At 36.8% G+C, this 20,886-nt stretch overlaps 1 long non-coding RNA gene across 1 annotated transcript in view; it reads left to right on the top strand.

Annotated features, from left to right (window-relative positions):
* The window catches only part of LOC113919345, a 130,022-nt gene that overhangs the window by 2,914 nt on the left and 106,222 nt on the right, over window positions 1–20,886 (top strand). Inside the window, exon 2 of the long non-coding RNA XR_003518961.1 lies at window positions 13,905–14,027. This is a non-coding gene — a long non-coding RNA (uncharacterized LOC113919345). The remainder of the gene's footprint in view (window positions 1–13,904; window positions 14,028–20,886) is intronic.

Here is a 20,886-nt window from a genome sequence, read left to right on the forward strand (position 1 = left end):
GCCTCCAGAAAGAACCAAACTTGCAATTTCTTGGTTTTGGACTTCTGAATTTCTGGACTGTGAGATAATAAATTTCTGTTGTTTTAAGTCACCCAGTATGTGGTAATTTGTTTTGGCAGCCCTAGGAAACTAATGCACACAAGATGCTTAAATTCAAAAGTGCAGATGCGCGTCCCCCCATAGGTGGGTCACTGGATACAACACAAGTTCTAAACAAAGATTGTTTGCATATGAAGAAGGCTACAATGGCAGGATTTTTAAAACAAGCTTTCCCATTTCTGACATAAATTTTGAGGTCATGGTCATGATTCTTTTTGGTCCCTTATTTCTGAGAAAACTTAATCAGGCCAGGTTGATCCAAAGCTGTGGTCTACAAGGCACAAATGTAGCTCACACAATCCCAGAGATATTTAGGAAAAGAACAAAATGTTTCCATCTTGAGAGTTTTTTTGTTTTGTTTTTATATAACTAAACCAAGAATTCTGAGAGGTAATAAACTCACCAAATAAGCTTGTTTCTAATCCTTTCATTCCATGTCATTGTGTCAGTTGTGTTGTTAAGAAGTAAGATATGTAACCTCTAAATTATCCATGGTTCTGATTCTGAGTTATGCTCATTTTTATAATATCTGCTCTGATCAAAATATGAGTATTTATTTTATTGTAAAAAGCACAATTAAAAGGACAATGGAGACCAAAAACCTTAGAGATGGAGAAATCAGTTCAGATAAGAATTTTAGTAGAGTTTAAATGACAAACCAACCCCAACCCCAACCAGACTTTAATCCTGCCTGTTAGTAGGTCAGAAACTATCAATTGAGGGAAAAAATTCTTATGAACATTATCTGGAACAGCTTATCCAAAAAAGCAAACACGGTTTCATAAAATATCCATATTTAACTTTGGAAAATAGTGTATTGGGAAAGTACTGTATATACCCTTCCATTTCTTATTAGTTGGGGTTGATATTATTTACAACAATGGAAGTACTACTTGGAAAATGTAATTGTAGAATATAAAATTTCCCATTAATGTCAGTACCCAGTACACAAATCAGTCACTGTAATCCTAAGTGGCCCACTCTATCGTATAGACTTGATACAAGGATATGAACAAGAAAGACTTCAGTGATACAGTGAAGATATCTTTTTTTAACTTGCCTACAGATGGGAGTAAAAGATTGGCACACCAAGTTGTAGCCTAGAGGATGAAACTGTATAAGGAGGACAGGAAGGGTGTTACATATTGAGTAAACAGTATTTTACTAGGAGAAAAAAAAAGAAAGCTTGGGCAAAAATGTTTGATTCAGGTACTGGGAAATGTTTTTAAAATAATAATCAATTGGGAAAGGCAAGTACATTTGTGTGGCAAATAAAGGTTATTCAGGGACAGCTGGGTGGCTCAGTCGGTTGAGCAGCTGCCTTTGGCCTGGGTCATGATCCCAGGGTCTTGGGATCGAGTCCCACATCGGGCTCCTTGCTCAGCGGGGAGCCTGCTTCTCCCTCTCTCTCCCTCTGCTTGTGCTCTCTCTGTCAAATAAATTAAAAAAAAAAATTAAAAAAAAAAGGTTATTTAAAGGCCATGCACTAGGATCCACCAAATGTTACATTTGTGAAAAGGTGAAATCAACTAGAGAGTCTTAGGACATGACAGAAGAATCATAAGGTCAAGGATGGGAATCACTGAGAAATGGAACACAGAACTGAGAAGCAAGGCTGAAAGAAACAGAGAAACACCTTCCTGAGTGATGGAAAGGGGAAGCTGTACTGTTCTCTCCACTGTTGTCCTCTCTGTAGACGGGCTGGGATATCCATGTCAGCATGAGCTGTTGGCTTTGGTTCCCATTGGCTTGAGTTACTCTTGGTGACACCTGCTCTCCCTTTAACTTGTGTTCCAAGAGAAGATGCTCAGCTGGTTGGGCTTGATTAGGCTAAATTTTAGTTAATAGGAAAAGATTTGGGGGAATTTTTGTGTAAGATATTTTTGGGAGGGAAGGAGAAATCAAATGGCCTGAATAAATGGAGAATGACAGCATTTTAAAAAGCCATCTTAGATTCAAACTATTTCTGGAAGTATTGCTCCCATGACTTGCTTTAAGGAACAGAAAAAGGCATTGATGATTACATTTTATACTTAAAATTATGTTTTCTTTAGACAATACTTCATAATGTTAATATGACTTAATTTTGTTAGTCATGAGGGTTTTTTGTTTACATAAAATATAAATGTTCTCATATGCATTTAATCTCTGAATATATATTTATATATGTATTTATGACATTTGTACAAATATACAAATAAGTGTAGTAATACTTGAACTATCTGAAATGCATTCATGAAACAACCTACTCATGAATTAAAAGACTTAGAATCAAGATATAATTAAATAAGGCTTGAAAATTAAATCATATTCATGTTTGGGGGAGAGCATTGTCTCTGCAGGGTGAAGAAAAACAAAAGATAAGAGGAGAGCAAAGCTGGATAAAGGTGGCTGGGGCAGAGATGTTTGCTGAATTCAGGTAAAAGATAATGATGTCTCTAACTAGAGTGATGGATTAGAGAGAATGGACAGTACTATATCCAGGTTATCAAAGTTGAAACCAGATACTTGATAATTGAAGAGAGAAGGAGAAATAGGAGTCAATTATTATGTATGGGTTTCTGTTTAGGTAGTTGAATTTATGTATTTTTTATAGCAACATAAGAAGGTGATAGAAAATAAGGAACGAAGTTTGTGAGAAGTTTTGTTTGGGATAAGTTTGGTTTGGGATGTAGAAGATGAATTAGTGTGTACATAACAACTCAGCAGTCAGTAGATAATAACTGGGTAAACTACCCAGAAAAAGAGGAAAAACAACAACAACAACAACAACATATTGAACTGGGAGTAACATCAGCAATTACAGGTGTTGGAGGTTTATCCAGAGGACATGGCCTCAGGTTAACCTGCAAGCTGGACCCCGCAGAGGCTCTTCACCCTCTCTCCCCATCTCTGAAATGTATAATCTGCTTGCCTTCCCCACACTACATGCTGCCCCAAGGACACAACCTTGAGATGGTAATGTACTGTTGAGACTATCTGGACAGTATATATGGTTGAACCCAGTTAAGGCCCTTTTTAAGATTCTGGTGGGTGGGGCAGAGGTCTACTTTTCTTGCAGCTGTGGAAGACAAGCCTGGTTAGTGTGTTCCCTTGTTTATTAAAACTGCCATCCACCAGTCTGGCGTGGTCTGCCCCTTCTTGGTTCTCTCTGTGCCCTCTGTGTACTGAGGCTAGTTTGTGAACCAACAACAAGATAGACAGAAGTAAAAGTTCTCTCAAAGAAATCTAAGAAGAAATGGAAATATCATATCATGGAAACCAAAGGCAAAAGCATTTCAGGAACTAGAGATCGGTCAATGACACCAAATACTTCCAAATGTTTGAGTAAGGTAGGGACACTCAAGTGCTCAATGAATTTTGTAACCAAGAGATACCATGTACAGTTTAATAGAAATGACAGGGAAGGAATCTAGACAACAGGGGGTAGTAGAGGAAATAGGAGGCAAGGAAAGGGAGAAATCAACTGAAACAAATGTCTTCAATAAAATTTGCTTGTGAGAGGAAGCAGCTGGAAGCTGTATGAGAATGTATGTTCAAGGAAGAGGTTTGAGGTTTTTCAAGAAGAGGAGGCTCAAACAGAGTAAATGCTAACAAAAGATTGCAGCACAGAGGAGGGAGGATAAGAAGAGCAATCCGGGGGATCTAGAAGTCCCCAAGAAAATGGGAGGAAAAGAGAAACAGATCTCACTGGAGAATTGACCAAAGGAATTTCACCTGTTCCTCGGTTACTCTTGCTCTTTCTTTTCCTATGGATCCCGAAGACTGGGACATAGAGATGAATAGTCCTAAAGGTATCAAAAGCTATCCTGATATTTATTCATGAGGTACGAGTCATCTTGGGAGCATTTTGAATGCTATCTTTTAAAGCATTTTCTGTAGCTTATTGTATGGTTTCTTATTTTTCCTAATGTAGTTCTTTCATTCACTAAGAACTTTTCACAAACCCATGTCTGTAAATGACCTTGTTACACTAATTTTCATGTTGGCAGTCTTGCTACTACTTTTGTCAGCTTCTCCCTGTCCCAGTACCATGTGGAGCTCCCAGATTCTGTAGTCAAACTTAGGTAGCTCATGCCCTCAAAATCTCTTTTCACATTTAGTTTATTTAGTCATAGTTTTCAAAATAGTTCATTTAGGAATATTTTGAAAATTTAATGCTTTAATCTATTTAGAAAATGAACGATATCAAAAGTAGCCATTATGCACTTTAGTTACTAATCGTGATAACAAATTAATTCATGATAACAAAATATCTCTCTTGGGTTTGTTGAAGTCAGACAATCTGAGATGTGGGCATGGGATGGTCTGGGAATGATGAAGAGTCCCTAAGATCCTTAGAAAAATTTGGTATAGATATTTCAGGCATCAGAGATCCTGAACCCTGGAAGAAGATGAGTCCATTCTCAAGGAATTTGAATTTGGGCTTAAGAGTCAAATTTATCCCAGCATAGAAAAATAGTGGATCATGTTCTTTTTTTTTCTTTTACTCCAAAAAATTCTTACTCATTTTAGCTTTTACTTATATGTATGTCAAAAGAACAACAAAAATAATAATTATGTGTTACAACATATAGAATTGAACTAAATGACCTCTAGTTTTGTTCTGCTCTCTAATTCATGATTTTGAGGTATATCTGTCAATAAACAAAAATCAATTTGGTTAAACAGAGAGAATTCAGGAATTAGTTTCACAGGTGAAAGAGTATCTGCAAGTCAAACAGGGACAGATTAACAACAGCAGGAAACCACCACCATCTTAGGTTCAAGGGCAATAAAAGGGAGCCTAGTTTCCAAAGTTACCCCAAGTGAGCTAATAGCATCAAAAGAACACAGAGGGAGCTACAACCAAGAAGAGACACAGGGGCAGGATCTGCTGGAGAAACCATCTGAGTCAGAGAGGGAGGAAGGATTTCCCTAGTTTCTTCCCCCCCCACATAAATTCCCACCAGTGGTTCCCATTGATTGAACTAACATGACATGAGTATACAGGAGTATCAGCCCTCCTGTGATATAGTCAGAATGTGGAAGAGGGTTTGAGGAGCCAAGATTGACTCAGAAATAAAATACACTTTTTAGAAATGAAGACAATTACAAAATCCCTGAAACACAAAGATGAATATGCCGCTCATTATAATTATTATTACATAATTCTTGAACCAACTGTCGACTTATATACCTCATTTCCCTATTTATTCTGCACCAAACTGTGTTGTCTACAAATGTCTTTCCAGTCTCTCAATGGGTAATGCTTTGGAGTTCTAGTGGAGTCTTCAGCTGGTTAGACTTTGGTTCATTCAGTTCTTCCTGAGAAATAAGAAATCAAATGTTCTCTTTTTTTTTTTTTTTTGGTGATTTAATGGAAGGCAAATAACTAAGCTCCATCCTGAAAACATTAGGATATCTCTTACAGCATCTACAAAGAGACATTTCTAGCTTTCAAACATAATCTCATTCTCTAAATTTGGACTATGCAATGCCTTTAAAATAATTCCTCCACCGTTCTATGTTTCATACCATAATGTATCTGTAATTTATTATATTGACCCACTTCCCTCTCTTTCTGTTGTTCTTTTTTCCTGATGCTTTAAGATTATTTCATCATTTTATCATTTCCTTTCTGTGGAAAGAACATCTTTTAGCTTTTTTTATAGGGTAGATATACTAGTATATTTCTTTTAGTTTTCTTTCTTAAAATTATTTTCGTCTTTATTTCATCTTTATTTATTTATTCATCTTAATACCAGAATATATTTCCCAAATATAGAATTTTCCAAGTATAGAATTTCCCAAATATAGGATTTCCCAAATATAGAATTGACTGTTCATAGTTCTTTAAGCACTTAAAAAGTGTTATGGCACATCCTCATGGTCTCCATGGTTTTTGGTTTGGTTCTATGTTTTTTCTTAATTCCAGTATAATTAATGTACTGTGTTATATATTAGTTTTGGGTGTACAGTATAGTGATTCAGCAATTCTATATATTACTCAGAGGTCATCATCATTATAAGTGACTCTTGATTCATTATAAGTGACTCTTGATTCCCTTTACCTGTTTCACACATGTTCCCACCCATCTTCCCTCTGGTAACCAATAGTTCTCTATAATATTTAAGAGTCTGTTTTTTTTATTCGTCTCATTTTAGTTTGTTTTGTTTCTTAAATTCCACATATGAGTGAAATCATATGCTATTTATCTTTCTCTGACTTATTTCACTTAGCATTATACCCTCTAGATCTATCCATGTCATTGCAAATGGCAATATTTCATTATTTTCTTTATCCATTCATCTACTGATAGACACTTGAATTGCTTCCATATTCTAGTTATTGTAAATAATAAACATATAATAAACATAGTTATGTATCTATTCCGGAGGGGAGGGGGCAGGATAGGGGAAGGGTGCTTGCCAGCTCTTTTGTTATTTGAATAGTTTCCTAAAGATCCCTGTTCCTCCAGCACACATTCTGAAATTAGTAAACCTCCTTCCCGCATACTCCAGGTGTTTCTCAAACTGCTGCCTCTATGCTGTATCTCAGTGGACTGGGACTGGTTTTCTTTCTGTCTCTTTAAGGGTGGGCATTCAGTTTAGCAGAGCTAAGCCTGCAAATTTTTAAAGTTCCAGGTGTTAAGTGTTACTGAATATAAGAACTTGCAAAGTTAACCTCTCTGGTTTTTAAAGCCAAATGTTATGGGGATTCATCTTCCCAGTACGGTCTCCTGTGCCTTGGGTGTCTCGTGTACCTGGTAGGTGCTCTGCTCCTCTCCCCTCTCTCTGCTTGTTCCCATGAATAGTCTCAAGGGGCTGTTTGGTTCCCAATTGCATTTCTGCCTTTCCTACCCTCTTTGATGTGAACTCTTCTCTATGGTTAGCTGTGGGGATCCTGCTCTGCTGGACTTTGGGTCATTTTCTAGTTTATTTACACTCATGTGGATATTATCTAGGTGTATCCAGGGGATGAGGTAAGCTTAAGATCCTCCTATTCTGCTCTCTTCCCCAGAAGTCCAGTCTCCTTGTTTTTTTGTTTTGGTTTGGTTTGGTTTGTTTTTTTGTTGTTGTTGTTTTGTTTTGTTTTTTAAGATTTATCTTATTTATTTATTTGAGAGAGAGACAGAGCACCAGGGGAGGGGCAGAGGGAGAGGCTCTCAAGCAGACTCCTGAATCAGAGCCTGACTCAGGGCTCAGTCTCAGGACCCTGAGATCACGATCTGAGCCAAAATCAAGAGTCAAACACTTAACCAACTGAGCCACCCAGGCACCCCAGTCTCCTTGGTTTTCAATGAGAAACTTTTATTATTTTAATACAATTCCCTATAAGTAATGTGTTATTTTTCTCTGGCTTCTTTCAAGATTTTATTGTTGTTGTCTTTAGTTTTTCCAAGTTTAATTATGATGTATCTTGGTATGGATTTCTTTGACCTTACCCTGTTGGGGTTTGCTCAGCTTCTTGAATATATGGATTTATGTCTTTCAACAAATTTGGGAAGTTTCAGCCATAATTTATTTGAATCCTTTTTCAGCCTCACTCCATTTCTCCTCTCCTTCTGGGCTTCCAGGGATACTCATGTTGCATCATTTTTTTGTTGTTGTTGTTGTTGCTGCTGCTGTGATTTTTGTTTTTTGTTTTTTTTGGTTTAAGATTTATTTTTATTATTTTGAAAGACAGAGAGGGACAGAGAACACACACAGCAGGGAGGGGCAGAGGGAGAGGGAGAGAGAATCCCAAAAAGTCTCCACACTGAGCATGGAGACCAATGTGGGCCTCAGTCTCACAACCCTGAGATCACAACCTGAGCCAAAACTAAGAGTCAGACGCTTAACTAACTGCACCACCCTGGCACCCCTCATGTTGCATCTTTTGATATGCTTCCACTGATCCCTGAGGCTCTGTGTTTTTTGTTTTGTTTTGTTTGAGTTTTTTCAGTCTATTTTTCTCTCTGTTGTTCAGTTTGGGCAAATTTCATTGCTCTGTCCTTAAATTCACAGATTCTATTTGCTATCATCTCCATTCTAATAATGAGCCAGAAGCTTGCTGGGCACCAGCCAGTGGTGTCCTGCTATCCCCCTTCCATGTAGTGTCACTAAGTAAGTGGGGTGAGGGGAGACTCAAGCCTAATACAGATGGAGAGCTCTTTCCCTGCTGTCTGACTGTCAGCATTGCAAATGAAGGAATCTGTGATCCTCCTTGCCAGTTCTACAGGAATAGCATTGTGTTGATGGTGGGACCCTCACTGGATCCTGGAAAGAAATGAATTTACCTTACCTACCTTTAGTTCTTTGGTCAGGGGATGAAAAGCATGGACCTGGATTGTTTTCTTCTGTTGGTTGGAATTTTACAAGTCATGTTGCTATATTTTTCCTCTAGTCTTGGGAGCCCTAAACAGTTTCCCTTCTTACTACATTTCCAAGTTCTCCTTCAGTCATCTGTTGTCTTTAAATTCTGCACCATCTTATACAGCAGACTAGAAGTCCTTTGTCTCTAATTGAAACAGTAGTTCTTAAGCAAATTTGCCCTGATGACAGTTTGCAATGTCTAGAGACATTCTTCATTGTAACGATGAGGGTGAGTGCTACTGGTATCTAGACATAAGATTTCAGGGATGCTGCTAAACATCTTCCCATGCCCAGGACCATCCCCCACAACAAAGAATTATCCAGTCCAAATGTCAATAGGGACAAGGTTGAGATATCTTGATTTGAACATTTTCCTTTATTAAGATGAAACACATTGACTACTTTTCAAATCTGTTTTAGGATTAGACATTGTTATCACTTCTTTCCTTCTTCATCATAACCATTAGTCCTGATGTAGAACTCCAGCTTTCTGACCTACAAAGAGCCTTCCCAAATATATACCTGAGGATTTGTAATTTTTAATTTTGAAAAAATGTCATTTAAAAAAAAAACTGATGGACCCATAAATGGAAAAGGCCATTTATCACATGGCCTCAAAACTGTCTACGTTACATTCAGTCCAGTAAATTTTTAAAAAGCTAACATTTGTCCCTCCCATTACATTTCACACATTTATAAGCATAAAAGTGGTCTGGGACTCTGGGCTTTATTAACATTTAGCTTTCCTTTTGTATGCTAAATATAACTTAGCATACTCTTTAACATTTATTAATCTAGTATCACTTGATGTTCTAATTTACTCTCCATGTCAGCATCTAATTTACTACTAATCTTTTCAAGAGTTAAGATCCTAGAAACCTTGCTTCTTTAAGCACTGCTACCGATTTGGGAAATCCCAGAATCAAAGGAGTTGGTGTGGCACCTCATTACTGAACTGTGAGCTCTAGATCTATTGAGTTACTGCCAGAAAATATTTGCACTCTATAATCGTGGACTTTATCCTTTCGTCAGTGAGATCTAAAGTAGACTACCTGAATATGGTTAGTGCTTCCTGATGATCTTTCTTGGAAATGAGGAATCCTTGTCAATCTCACTACAGTTCTGCCCTTTAAAAGTGGTGTGCTGGGGCCAATAAAGCAGGCAGGTATTGCTCCTGAATAAACAGCTCATCAAAAGTCTGAGAACAGAAGGTTTAGAATGTATCAAAACAATTGGCACAGTTGTTCACTAGTTAATTAGGAACACAAAGGCACTTTCGTCAAGCTGCCCAGACCAGGGGGCCATCTGCGTGACAGCATTGTCTCTCTGATGATATGTACAAATAGAGCTTAGCTGGTGCTCTCGAGGGAAGTCTCGTTGACCTTCCTGCTTTAAAATATATATAAAGCATATGGAAGAGATGAAAAATTGAATATAATCATAGAATGAGCCCCATTTTTAAGTGTTTAGTCTTCTGGAGAATTTCCTAGGGACTTATGCCCTATTTAGGTTAGTTTTGATAATTGCTTTATTTTACTGCTACATATTTTAGTAATATTGTAATTATTCCCAGTCTATGGAGGTCATGGCCCTTCTCATGCAATAATACATAATGTATTATAATTGCTTTTTTAAGTTTTCTGCTTCCTCCACTATGTGTGATTTTCTGAAGATAGGAACCATATCTATTTTGTTTAATTTTATGTTTCCTTTACCTAGTACAGTTCTGGAGTATGGTAAAATAATGTGATGATACTGAAAAGTTTTATTTTTTTTAAATAAAGTTTTTTGTTTCTTCTGGCTTCCTGGAAACCATATGCCCATACTTGGCTTTGTAAACAAGTATATTAGTATCTGGATCTGCTTTGTGTAATAATATTTTTGTTCCTTATAACTCTTAAACCTGCATGAAGGGAGAAAGCTATTGAAATGTACACTGATACATAAATTTGAGCATCACTTCTATTTGTTAATTCTATTCTGTTATTATCTAAGTTGCCACCACTTTAAACACCATAAGTTTATGCCAGAAAAATGCTGTAGGAGGCCACTGTATTTGGTATGATTTCCTTCAGGTCAGTCATTGATAATGAATGGGTCTCATTCCTAGGACTCCTAGTGGCTCACCCATACGTTATCAAGGGACAAATAGAACCAATGTACATGCATCATCACCTATTTTTCTAGTAACTTCCTTTCTGATTTCTTGGTAGAAGTAGATGCTGCTTCTTTGTGTCACCAAAGTTCCTGATACTTCAATTACAGACCTATGCATTTGCATGTCTATTTTCCCAAACAGACAATGAATCTTGAAGTCAGCAGTCCTAACCTATTTTCCCTTGCATGCTTCAACTGAGTGCACTAAGTTGAGTATACTTAATGGCACGACAAAATAACAACCTAAGTGATACTTAGTGAATACTTGGTGAATGGATTGTTCTAATTCATCAGAGACTAAACATGAGATGACAAAGATACATATATTTTTAGCTGGTATTTTGGAAACTAAATAGACTTTTATTCTGTTCCTAGTAAGAACAAAGCAGGATTTCTATAACTAAAGGCTGATATTCAAAGAAACTCTAAATCAGTCTCTTCAATCATGCCTATTATTATTTTTGTCCTTTAGAAATCATTTATTCCTTTCTAAATTACTTTGGTACATGACTCACACCCATCCCTGTCATAAACCTTTTGCAAAGACCTATTAGAACTATGGACTCCATAGATTTTAAATTCTTCCTTGCTTTAATAATGCTTTAAGGACATAAATAAATAAATTGCTTTTCTTTTTTTAGAGTTTTTATTCCAGTTAACATACAGTGTAAATATTCAGGTGTACAGTATAGTCATTCCACCCTTCCATAACACACCTGGTGCTCCTCACAACAAATGCATTCCTTAATCCCCCCACCCAACTCCCCTCTGGTAACCATCAGTTTGTTCTCTATAGTTGAGTCTTGTCTTCTTTAATTCTCTAACATCTTCTTTTAAAACCATTTACTTCTTTTCTTCATTATATCTTTTCGCTTTTTTCACCTTTTTATTGAAAAGGTGAACCACAATCTTGATGATATGTAAGAAGGACATAAAACACTCAGAAAAAGCCATTATACTCATGCTTACAGTTTATTACTGTAGAGGATACAAACCAGAGTTCTCAAAGGGAAGAAACACATGGTCAAATTCCAGGAGAACACAGGTACAAGCTTCTAGGTGTCTGCCCCATTGGTAGAACCATGTAGAGATGCACTTTACTCTCCCAGCGACAACGTCTGACAACACTGGCAAGGTGTTGCCAACCAGGGAAGCTTAACCACGTCTTGCTGTCCATGGTTTTCATTGGGGTTTAGTCACATAGGCATGTAGCACCTGTATGACCTCAGGCCTCAGGCTCTAACTGTCCCATTCTTCAACCCCAGAACAAAAACATGCATCCACCATAAATCATATTGTTAGGTAAACTTATTTGGTCAAAATGGTACAGCATGGCTCTAAGTTTCAGGCGTACAAAAACAGGTATTCATTTTAAATACTACCAGGCCAAAAGCTTCAGGCATACAAAACTCTCATGTCAGGCAGAATATTCAAAAGCTCAGAAGTTATCTTCCAAGAGTGGGCTGAGGGTCACTCCTGAAGATAGATAGGCCTTTCTTTGGAATATGCAGGTTTTGAGCAACCCAGACATGTTGAATAAAACCTGTCTGTCCAACAGTCAGAGAGTGAAGTACACAAAATGCACTCATTTTAAGGTAAGAGATCATTAAATTTTTGCATATGGTACAGCTGTGTCTCCAGATAAAGATACAGCTTATATTTCTTTAAGCTATCTACATTCTTATATTTCCAGTAAGTTTCTTACAGATTTCATTTAGTTATTTTTTAACCACTCTAGTAATCTTGTTTTTTTTAGTTGCTGTGAACATATGATTTAGTTGTTTTTTTAAGTCTGTGACCTATTTTTTTTTTCTATTTGTCCTAGCCATAAAATCCTTACTTTACACTTACGACATTTGTGTACCCACATTTGTCCCCTATGTCACAATTCTTCATAAACTAGCCAATAATTATTCTTTCCTTGTTTCTGCGCATAGGGCATCCAATTAGAGATTATAGTTCCCATTTGGCCAGATATGGTCATGAGATCAATGTCAAACTCATAGGAAATTAGAGTGATGTGTGAAATGTCTGGACTATTTCTAGCTTAAGTACATTCATACGTAAAATAATTTTCCCTGGACTTAGTCGCATTTTTCTTTCTGATTCTAAAATATGAATGGATATGTAACCTAGACTTTTCTAACCTAGGGCAATTCTCTAGAGAATGGCAAAGGAAGAAGCTAGAAAGAACCCAAATCCTGAGTGTCTGTTCCCTAGTGGGGTGTTGAAGTCTCCATTAATAATTGTGGATTTGTCTATTTCTCCCTTTTACCTCCAGCAGTTTTAGCTTCATGTATTTTGAGACTCTGGTTGGTTGGTACACATTCAGCATTGTGCACCATTATGCAATGATTTTATCCTTTTATCTTTTAATCATTATGAAATGTCCATCATTGTGTCTAGTCATTTGCTTTGTAGTCTTCATTTGATATAGCCATTCACTCCTGCTTATTTGCTTAACATTTGTACAGCTTTCTCCATCCTTTTACTTAAACCGACTTTTGTCCTCTAATTTGAAGCAAGTTTCTTGTAAGACACATAGTCAGATCATGCTTTTTGTCCACTCTGCTAATCCTTGTCTTTTGATTGGTATATTTAGGCCACTTAAAGATAATTATTGTTATGTTAGCACTTGTCTGATATTTTATTATTTATTTGCTATTCTGTTCTTACACCTAAATTTATTTTATATTGTCTTTCTGTAGGTTACTAAAACATGTTTTAGGATTCCATTATGACTTACTTATAGTGTTTTTGAGTGTATCTCTTTGTAAAGTTACTTATAGCGGTTGCTCTTGGTATTATACTAAACAAAAATGTACAAAATTTGGGATAAAGATAAATATGTGTTAATAGTAAAACAAAAGATTAGGTAGATGCTAGTGATTATTATGGCCCTTGATTTTTCATCTAGAAATCTTGTAGTTTGATTAAACCAATTTTCACACTCTGTTTTTCTTATAAAACCAAAAGAAAGTTTAGTTGCAATTAGAAAGCTTCTATTCTACATTAACTTTGGGAAATTCAGGGATTACTAGTCAAAAATCTGTATTCCATTCTTCTAAGCCAAAGAGCTAGGAGATCACCAGGGATCCTGCTGCCCTTGGAGCAGCGATGTAGTTGACTATTTAATGTGCAGCCAGGGATTGCATTTACCAGCTCCTACCTTTGCATGTAGGTGAAGTCATGTAACTTGTTCTGGTTGACAGAATGTGGCCAAAGTGGTGAGTCACTTCCATGGCAAAATGGTTAAATAACCTGAATGCTTTTGGTAAACGTTTTTTTCTTCTTTTCTTCTCCCCTTCCAGGCTGCAAGATGGATGATAGAAGCATAAACTTGAAAATGGGAACAGCCCTAATACCAAAGTCACTGCTCAGATGAGAGACACCCAAAAAGCCAGCAGATCAGGAACATTCATACTTGATTCTGAGTGAGTAAGAATTTTTTTTTCTTTTTTTAAGCCACTGACATTTTGAGGTAGTATATTGCAGAAATTAGCCTATTTTTCATATAAATATTTCTTTATAGAACACCTTTCATTCCTGGTATTTTTCTCTCTCCCCTTCCTTATGCAGTTTATTCCATATTGCATTATTATTATGACAGGATTTTTGGTGGATTGGATTATTCTCAATTCTCTATCCACTGCTGCCATGTGATGTTGCAGTGTAACAGAGGGGGTGAGGTATATTTACCTTCTCCATTGATATTGGGCTTGCAATATACTCCCCTCCACCCCTTGATTGGTTATATTTGAGCAAAAGTGAAGATGTGCTAGTCTAGAACGAAGGCCTTAAGAAACAGCATGTATTGCTATTTATAATCTTGAATCTCCATGATCTCTCAATAAGGAGAACTGGCCCTGGCCCTGGATAGACTGGTCTGTGTTATTCACTGGTCTAAGATAAATGAAAGAGACACATAAGGTCAAACAGACCCCAGCCTAAAGCTTTGAGGCAAGCCCAGTTGATTCTCAGCTGAGAAAGAATAATAAATGATTATCTGGGGGAATTACAGGTTTTGGAATTTGGAAATTTAATTTAAAGCATCATTGTTTTGGCAATAACTGATGAATACAGTATATATTTAAATCAAAGGGAATTGTCTTTAAAGTTGCCAATAATTGACAGAAAGAAAGAAAACAGCAACAACAAGACGAACCTTCCAAAAAGGAAATTAAGAAAGTCGTCTTCTATTCCTGGTTTGCTTAGAGTTTTTATCATGAAAGGGTGTTTCATTTGTTCAAATGCTTTTCTGTATTTATTGACATCATCATATAATTTTCTTTTCCTTCATGCAATTAATGTGATGTATTACATTAACTGATTTTCTTATTTTGGATAATCCTTGTATTCCTGGGATAAATCCCATTGGTTATAGAGTCTAATCCTTTTAATGTGCTATTGAATTTGGTTTGCCAGGATTTTGTGGAGGACTTTTGTGTCCCTATTCATAAGGGATATTGGTCTGTAGTTTTCTTGTGGTATCTTTGTCTGGCTTTGGTTCAGGGTAATGCTGGCATCCTAGAATGTGTTAGGAAATACATCTCCTCTTCTATTTTTTGGAAGAGTTTATGTAGGATTGGTGTTAATTTTTTAAATGTTTGGTGGAACTCAGCAGTGAAGCCATATGGTCCTGAGCTATTCTTTATTGGGAGGTTTTTGATTACTGATCCAATTTCTTTACTTGTTATAGGTCTCTTGAGATTTTCTATTTCTTCTTGAGCCAGTTTTGAAGATTTGTGTGTTTCTAGGAGTTTTTCCATTTGATCTAGTTTATCTAATTTGGTGAACAGTTGTTCGTATTATTATCATATAATCCTTTTTATTCCTCTACATTCAGTAGTGATTCCGTTTCTGATTTTAATTACTTGTGTCTTCTTTCCCTTTTTCCTACTCCGTCTGACTCAAGGCTTGTAATTTTGTTGTTCTTTTCAAAGAAACAGGTTTTGTTTTTGTTGCTTCTATTTTTTTTTTCTGTTCTCTATTTATCTCCACTCTAATCTTTATTATTTTCATCCTTCTGCTGCCTTTGTGTTTAGTTTGCTCTTCTTTTTCTACTTTCTTAAGGTACAATATTTGGTTGTTGATTTGAGAGTTCTTTTTTGATCTATAGCTACAAAGTTGTAAAATGATAAGGGTTAGTGATATCAATATTTTATGTGTATTGACTGTTGGTAAGGATGTGGAGAAACATGAACCCTCATACACTGGTGGTGGGAATGTAAAACAGTGTAGCCATAGTGGAAAAAAGTTTTGTGGCTCCTCAAGAGGCTAAACATAGTGTTACCATATGACCCAGCAATCTACTCCCAACTGTATACCTATGAGAAATTATATGTCCACAAGGAAACTTACACATAAATATTTATAGTAGCATTATGCATAATAGCCAAAAGGTAGAAACAATCCAAATGTCCATCAGTGGATGAGTGGATAAAGAGATTGTGGCATATATATACACAATGGAATACTATTGAGCTATAAAAAGGAACAAAATACTGATACATGCTACAACTTGGATGAACCTTGAAAACATTATGCTAAGTGGAAGAAGTCAAAAACAGAAGACATATTGTATGATTTCTATATATATAAACATAATGTATTCAGTATAAGCAATCCATGGAGATAGAAAGTAGATTAAGGGTTACCAGGGAATGGGGGTGGGGGAGTGATTACTTAACGGGTACTGGGCATTTGAATGGGGAGATGAAATAGTTTTGAAGCTAGAGAGAGCTGGTTGCTGTACAACATTATGAATATCATTGAATATCACTGAAATGTGTACTTTAAAACAGTTCATTGTATTTCATGTTAATTTTACCTTAATAAAAATATTTTAAAGTCAGTTAAGAAACAATAACTTGATTAAATCTCCTTGAGGGAAAATACTTTCATATCTTTTGCATAAGAGCTCGACAAAGTGCTAGAAACTGAGCAGCTGAGGATAAGTCCTTATTGACTGTAAAAAGCCATAATAAGCAATGTCATTGGGGCAAGGGCCACTTAAAACTGCAACTTGCTAAAGCAATAGCAAATTCATGGTAGCCATTCCTTCAAGTGGCCTATGTAGTTCACTTGAAGTGAACTACAATTTGAATATGCAAAAGTCAGTAGGAATTCTCAAAAGAGTGCTGGCAACTTTTACTGTCTGTACTGGAGCTGCCCTCCAGATCCCTGTCAGTGGCTGTGGCTGTTCACCTGCAGTGACAGGCATTTGAGAGGAAATACTTGCCGCCACCTGGCACTGAATTCCCCCTAGGCTTCTCATGTTTTAGAAATTTTCTGTAGGTCAGCAGATGTAGCAGTTTGCCTACTCCCAAGAAAGCGGTACCCCATTTTCAGAATGTCATTACCATGGCAGAAAAATCATAAAATTAGGATACACAAGTATTTATCCTGCTACCTAATGCAAAGCAGAATTGTTCCCTACAGCATATACTCAAATGCTTTGGTGCTAATTTTAAACAATTCAGCTTTGACATACTTTTTTTTTTTTTCTTTTTTAGTGCCTGGTATGGCACCCAGTGATTTAGAGTCTACAGCTCTGCTGTTTTGAATGTTTACTGGATGGAGGACACGGTTTGTGGGAATCTGAATAAAACAAATGCTCTCATTTACATAGGAATAGGCTTCCAAAGAGGTGTGGGCACTCCACCTTTGCCGACTCTCTTTAGAAAGAGGAAGTATGTATTGTAGGAAAAAAAAAAAGGAGAAAATAAATATTGTAAAGTGACTCTAATTGGGACCAGGTTTCTGTCCCCATGACAGTACAATGTTTCAAACTGTCTGGGAACTGTGTGCGCAGCATTTGAGGCATTGTCTTCTTCCTCCCTGCTGCTATTTCATTTAACAGGCTATCATAGGGTTCAACTCTGCCATTCTCTTCGGATGATCCTCAGTGTCTTTGGGCGTGGCTTAATTTTCCAAATCCATTTTAGTTATCGGTATATCTCTCCATTGCTTAGAGAAGTGTTGGGAAAACATGAGGCAATGCTTATTTGTGGCTATTTGATACAGATCATATGAGAATCAGGAAGATTATATAAATGAAAGTCTGTTCAACATCACTTCGGTGTGAGTGTAACTGCTTTCTACTTAGAGCACCAGGTTCTAGGGATGCAAAATGTATTACACAGGATCTTTATCCTTAGACTACTTCTGGAGCACTCACCGGGAAAATGAAAAGTGCCACCTAGAATACAAGGGGATTATCAACCATTGAATAAAAGGCATCTGCGATGGAAAAATTCTGGCTATACTCCTGTAGTGAGCTAAGATCAAGGGGTTCAAAACCAAAGGAGAGCTGAGGGAATAAGTAACTGTGTTAATGCCAGAGGAAGGGTTTTGCTGCTGTGGCTATACCCCAAAAGGGGTGACAATTGGCAGATATGCAAATTAGCATTTACAACAGCTTGCTTCATAGGGCTATATTTCTTTAAGAGATGCTGATTTTTTTTTTTACTGGTGTTATCTATTTTTTTCTGTGTGGTACATTACCCTTTAAATTGAGGTCCACATAGCATCAAGATCCTGGATGATTTTATTTGTTAATGAAGAATATTTTTAGAGCAGAGAATCACACATGTTTAGAAAGAACTCTTATCACAAAGTTACAGACATAATTTATTTTTATTTGAAAAGAGGCTTACGAAAGTTTAGCCAGGCATATTTTGTGTGGATGATGATGATCCAATAAAGTCATGGGATTTTGAAGGGCCTCTGCCATCAATCTTGCAGTCTGGTGGGGGATCATTGCCTGTTCCCAGGGTCCTTGATCAGCCCTCTCTGCCAATAGTTTGGCTTCTGTTGTCTGCCTTAGGGTGCAGTTAATTGCTTTTGCCCAGCATACTTCTTCAATGTCTTCTCTAGTCTCTTTAGTATGACAATACTACATGACCTTTGGTTAGTCTTTGCTTACAGACCCTGCAAGTTTCTCATGCAGCATTTGGAAAAATCCAAGTTGATAATTTCCAAATACTCGTTGCTACTGAGTTTTGAGTACATGAAAACTTATCATAGATTTTTATACAATGTTTAGAGTAGTTACCATAATCTGGTTAGTGTTAACATGTTTAATTTGCTGACAGTCTCTAACAATGGAGATTGCAGAACAAGTATTGTCTTATCTGTTATATACACCTGAAGATCATAGAAATATACCTTGTTTATGTAATTAAAATATAATTCTTTTTTTAACTTTCATTTTTTTAAAACGATTTTATTTATTTGACAGAGGGAGAGAGAGAGAGCACAAGCAGGGGGAGCAGGAAGAGGAAGAAGCAGGCTCCCCGCTGAGCAAGGAGCCCAATGTGGCGCTCTGATCCCAGGACTCTGGGATCATGACCTGAGCCTAAGGCAGCCACTTAACTGATTGAGCCACCCAGGTGCCCTAAAATATAATTCTTGAATTAAAATACTAGCAGTCGTAAAACAATACAATGAACCACCCAAACCAAAATTAAGTTGATCAGACACATGGCCAACTTAGTATACTTAGGAATGTGCATCAAACTATACTGATAAAGGTGGTGGAAAATTGATAAAAGTCAAGTCAAGTCAGAGTCCAGCATGCTGACCGTGACTTGCACTTTCACTCAAAATGCTGATAGAACCTAGGAAACTTGAAATGCAAAGGCCAAAGTTAATTATTTCATTTGCAATGAATTATTTCTTTTGCAATGGTCATGAACATTTATTCAATTTGGATTGATGCACTGTAAGGGAGTTGAAAGCTGAGGAGGGTTCAGATAGGAGACACAAGTACGACAGAAACTATGGGCATGTCAAAGAATCCCAGAAAATGTAGGAGCAACTCGGTTTGTCAACCAACTGATCCATCAGTATCATAATGCAATACAAAGGATTAGTTTCTCTAAACATAATGGGCAGTTTAGCCTGTGAAAGAGAAGGCTAAATGATTATTTACTAGATATTTGCAAGTATATGATTAAGGCTGTGAGGACACTGCTGCAAAAGAATGCAGAATAAGAAAGAACATATAAAAAATGATGGCTGATCATATCCTCCCAACAAAGCAAAATTACCTAGCAAGGGATTATAGAGGAATAAGATCATTACAGCTTAAATCCAAGAAGCCATTTCCATTTTCAGCTCTTAAGATATTATTCCGTATCCTTTTGATGCTTCCATGGTGGATCTGTGTGAATGGGGCTTGAGCAGATGATTGCTTGGAATGGATTCCAGCTGATTCCTTTGTAGCCCTTCAGTGAGTTTTTAGGGATTTAAATTTTAGAGTTGCTAGGTGATCAGAAAACTAGGTTTTGTGAGCGAACTAAGACAAACATAGATGTACACCCCGATGCAGTTATGAGAATGGTTCACAGATGTGTGACTTCTTACAAAATAATTTCATTCTGGATATAAGATTTGTAATATGATTAGCTTCCCTTTCAATTGCGGACTTGCCACAAATATTTTGCAATTGTTGGTTCTGTAGGTACCCAAAGGCAGTAGCAAATAGTAGCCTTTCTCTAGCTACTTTAGTAAGTGCCTGAAACACAGCAAATTGGATCATCTGTAGTTTTGCTTTTAGCTCTGAGCCTCATTTATTTGTGTTCTTGACCTCGTCAATATTTTTGAATCTGCACAAACCAAGTGAAACTAAGGTACAAGAATTCCAAAGAGCTAGAATAAAGAGAAAGGGAAATTAGCTAAACTTGCCTCATATAGTGGGTATGGAAACCGAGGAGTGTGCAGTGGGGACAGAGTCATGGCAGAGGTGTTAACACCACATTTCATAGTTAACTGCCAAGGAAAAGAGAGGAAAGGGGGAATAAATAGCGGAATGGAAGGACAGAGTCCAGAAAAGGGCAGCAGGATATGTTTGCATGGTGTGAGGTGAGTAGTCTACACTAAGCATGTGCTAGCTTGTGTTAGACACTGATACTTCTCTTTACATATTTTAGATACACATTTTAGGATTATATGAGCAACTCTAATGGGATCCTTTCCAGTAGTGGGTCTCATAACTTTCATTATTAGAGTTGTTACTGTTGTTTCAGTAGCAAAATGTTTCTGTCAAAAAAGACTAGCATACCAATATGGAAGTAAATAAAAATTGGACCTTTTGGGTTGTAGTAAAATATTTTACTTAAGTACCCAGTTTATCCTCCTTTGCTTTGGAGAAACCTCTATTCTGTAATACTACCATTTTACATTTTGAGAGGTGAATTCATTGATTCCATTCAAAGAGAGAATTAGTCACATCCTTCACAAGTTGTATTTTTGGCAAATCTCTCTGATTGGAAATAGCCTAATTCTTCA

This window comes from Zalophus californianus, chromosome 3, assembly GCF_009762305.2.
Source record: "Zalophus californianus isolate mZalCal1 chromosome 3, mZalCal1.pri.v2, whole genome shotgun sequence".
NCBI classification, from domain to species: Eukaryota; Metazoa; Chordata; class Mammalia; order Carnivora; family Otariidae; genus Zalophus; species Zalophus californianus.